This window comes from Amblyomma americanum, chromosome 8, assembly GCF_052857255.1.
Source record: "Amblyomma americanum isolate KBUSLIRL-KWMA chromosome 8, ASM5285725v1, whole genome shotgun sequence".
Lineage (NCBI taxonomy): Eukaryota > Metazoa > Arthropoda > Arachnida > Ixodida > Ixodidae > Amblyomma > Amblyomma americanum.
The window spans coordinates 38,735,711-38,740,108 of NC_135504.1; positions in this window are offsets into that span (position 1 = coordinate 38,735,711).

Consider the following 4,398-nt stretch of genomic DNA (forward strand, 5'->3'; position numbering starts at 1 on the left):
TATTCAAGGGGGATTTTACTCTATGGTTTCTTAGCTCTAACGGCGCATTATTTCCGCTCGTTGTTTAATAGAGGAGCCCCATAAAGGTTGCCAGAAAACGCACACGTATTTGACGTATGAAAATATAATCTGATAAAATGCTCTTTGCGGTCGTAAAATTAGCGGATTGGCTTTCGCTTTTAGATTGTTCATTGTGATTGGTTTGTTGCCTCGCGTGAATCCTAGTTGCTGAATGTGAATCCTAGCCCTTCGTGCTGCCTGAAAGAAGACCAATGAGAGTAAGTTTTGTGCACGTACCAGTTATGATTATTCCTGTCAATGTTTTTTTTTTCAAGACGAAAATAACCATTTCTTTGATTGCTTGCTTGATTTATTGACTGATTCATTGATTCCTTTATGTGTAATAATTAAGTGCCTTATCGGAGAAAACGTGCGGCATCGTTCGGAGTCGCCTTTCTACACATTCGCTGATGGGAAGTAACACATCAGTGCCATCACTGCACCGGCGAAATTTCATTGGCAGATGCATATGATGTCACTAGGCGAGCAGTGATGTTACCACACCAGGTTCGCCTGTGTGAAGTTCCACATGTCAACCGGGCCGATAAAATTCGCTGATCAGTCAAGAGAGGTCACTGAACTTGTGACGTTATCACAACCTGCCCACCGTGGCAGGTGGTAGTTACAATATTGACTGGTCAAGGCAGGTCACGTGACCTTCTGCGATACAATCTGAAACAAGTCGTTAATCATCAACAGTTAATCAAAATTACGCCAGCATGAAGATCTAACTGCAATTATCTACGAGCCGATAATGACAATAATAACACACTCACCTCAATTTGAAGGAAATCACAATTCATTGAAGCCGGCAGTGGTCGTGAAACCAAATGAAAGAAAAGCGACAACCGCGATTCCGTAATAGCATTACAATCCCTCAAGCAAGTTTATCCCTAAAATGCTTAACACAAACTCGGCGGAGCAAGCTGACCTGGCCAAGCAGACTATCCATATTGTAACTAAATGTCACGACATACTTTGATAACCTTTTACTTTGCTTTATGGGGGTTTTAACGTCCCAAGGCGACTCAGACCATGAGAGACGCCGTAGTGAAGGGCTCCGGAAATTTCGACCACCTGGGGTTCTTTAACGTGCACTGACATCGCGCAACACACGGGCCTCTAGAATTTCGCCTCCATTGAAATTCGACGGCCGCGGCCGGGATCGAACACGCGTCTTTCGGGCCAGCAGCCGAGCGCCATAACCACTCAGCCACCGCGGCGGCTACTTTGATAACCAGTTAATCAAGATACTTTTTCAAATCAACATTGTTTTGGCATCACCAAACTAGCCTTCTGCTTATGACAGCGGTCACCTAGTGGTTTCCGCATCCGCCTCGCATGCGGGAGGTGAGGGGTTCGACGCCCGTGTTCCGCCGTCTACCCAGTGATGGTACAGTGGGCACAAGCTTAACACTGGCCTTATGCTTGGCTTATCTGGGGTGAAATGTTTGGCGAAATGGTCTTTGACGCCGCCTGATTAGTCAAAAGTACCTTGTGCCGCGGCACTCTTTGGCCAAAGCTGCCCTTGCGTCAAATTTCATCGATCATCATCACCAGGAAAAATAGAAAAACAATAAAAGAGAGGAAAAATGATTCGACAATAGCCCCTTAGTGTCGGCCCTTTCCTTTGGCTGAAGGCGCCGATGATGGTAGATTCAATCTTCTTTTTTTTCCCTCTTTTTTATTTCTCCGCCATAGGCGTTTTTTTTTATCTTTCTAACAAGAAGTTCTTTTTGATAGTAAGCCGTTTTCATTGATTTCGCAATGGGATCCTTCCCTCACCAGTGGTAAAACAGTGGTACGGGGGAGGTCCAACTCCCTACAGTGCCCATAATAAAATCTGCTGCTCACGAGTATGTAACGACGGCGTTTCTGCTTTGGCAGGGTTACAACGAGTGCTTTATGTCGTGAGAAATGTGTTGGCACGGACTTGAGCCTCTTGTCGTGCAGGGCATTGGCGGTCAGCTTCCGCGAGAGCATTCGTCCTCTGTTCGAATCACCGCAGGCCGCCGTGGTGGCTCAGTGGTTATGGCGCTCGGCTGCTGACCCAAAAGACGCGGGTTCGATCCCGGCCGCGGCGGTTCATTTTCGATGGAGGCGAAATTCTAGAGGCCCGTGTACTGTAAGATGTCAGTGCATGTTAAAGAACACCAGGTGGTCGAAATTTCCGGAGCCCTTCACTACGACGTCCCTCATAGCCTGAATCGCTTCAGGACGTTAAACCCCCACAAAACAAACACACAAACAAACAAACAAATGAATCACCGCACGTTCTCTGCTTTTCCCTCCTGCTTAGGTGCAGAGTTCAAAAAACAACCCTCAGCCTAGGCGGCATCCGCGACCCTCACCAACGCGCCCTATGACGGCGTTGCAGCTGCAAGGCGCGAGGAATGGGCCATGCGTACGGGCTGGTCATGTGACCGGACTTGACACGGACACTGATGGCGAAGACAGGCATGACAAGCATGAACTTTTTTGTGGAACCTTAGCCTTAACAGCTAACTCTGTAACAAGTCCTACCTTTTAATCGGCGTTTCGACACCACTGGAAAGTCCGCGTTACCAGAGTTACTGAGCGAAGCATATGAGACGGCTTTCATATTGACAACAGTAGACTTGTGAGAATTGTGTGTAATGTATGAGCAATGTGAGAATTTTATTATAATTCCACTTGTTACATTACAGCCAGATTAGGATAGGCACCGCCACGATCCTACTAGGTGTTGCCGGTATCACTGATTGGGGCACGTGTATGCTAAAAAGGGAATAGAAGCGAAAATTAGTGTTGCATAGCTAACACACTCGTTTCGATTTGATGGTATGACGGCGATACCGAAGCGCAAGGCTTTCCTACAGAATGAAAGCTAGGACTAGCCGATCGGCACCCCTGACCCCAATGGCCACATGGATAAAAACCCCCTCTTACAAAAATTGGAGGGGACAGTTATGCTCCGTCTTAAGGGTATGAAACAATAGCGTTAATGGGTTAATGCCCGTATATAATAATAATAATAATAATAATAATAATTGGTTTTTGGGGAAAGGAAATGGCGCAGTATCTGTCTCATATATCCTTGGACACCTGAACCGCGCCGTAAGGGAAGGGATAAAGGAGGCAGTGAAAGAAGAAAGGAAGAAAGAGGGGCCGTAGTGGAGGGCTCTGGAATAATTTCGACCACCTGGGGATCTTTAACGTGCACTGACATCGCACAGCACACGGGCGCCTCAGCGTTTTTCCTCCATAATAACGCAGCCGCCGCGGTCGGGTTCGAACCCGGGAACTCCGGATCAGTAGCCGAGCGCGCTAACTACTGAGTCACCGCGACGGGTCTATATGCGGAATTGGTTATTCTCTACTTCACATTCATTGATCCCTGGGAGTCATCGTACCACTCCTGGCGCAGTGGTGCTGCGGTTAAGCGATGCGCCACTTCCCTGCGATAGCAGGTGCTGCCACGTGTGGGGCTTATGCGAGCTTGATTCCTATTTCCGAGCACTTTCTGGCGACCAACAATTAATTTAACTGCAACCTGTCGTGGTTGGCAGTTCGCTCATAATCTGGTGGGCAGGTTGTGAAGGCGCCACAAGGTCACGTTATCCAGATGTCCTACCTGGACACTTGTCGGCCCACCTATGTTGCTTATCTGCGAGATTATTCGCGGATTTTTCACCGACGCCGACAGCAGACGCCGACGCCGACTTCTGTGCGACGCGGACTCCTTAACGCTATCGCGTTAAAGGAAACAACACTTGCATCCTACATGTGCCGGTTATATTCATGAGCGGCGAAAATAAAGGCATGTGAAAATTAATTGAATTGTTTCTGAGACGACGGCAGACTTCTAGAAATCCTTGAGCTGTTAGCTCACCTAATCGGGTCTAACGCTTTCCAGCCGAAAAAACATGTCAGTCTGGTTGGTTGCTTTCACCCAGCTCGTACCAGTCTTCGTTAAAGGAAAAAGGTTTGCGCATCAGCGGCTCAAGGAGGCGGCAACAGGCAACCATTACTAAATCTGCCCGTTGATGAAGGCTACTTGGAAGCACGCATCGTGATTTCGGCGGCCACGCCGCACCCTTGGTGCGGTATACTTCGCCAATATTAGCCGAAGATGATGCGTCCGCATCCCAGTCGACTACTTCGAGGAAGGTCACTTTCACTGCCTATAATAGCCGACAGTAACGGCCGACCGCCCCTTATAACATCCGGTGCGAACTCAGCGTCAAAATGCGCGTGCGCATAGCCGCACAATGCCCATCTAGGCATGCACAGGGCATTCAAGCCGTGACAGCATTCCCGTTTGCTATATGACTCCTTAATGAGCGCTTCGCGTTGCTG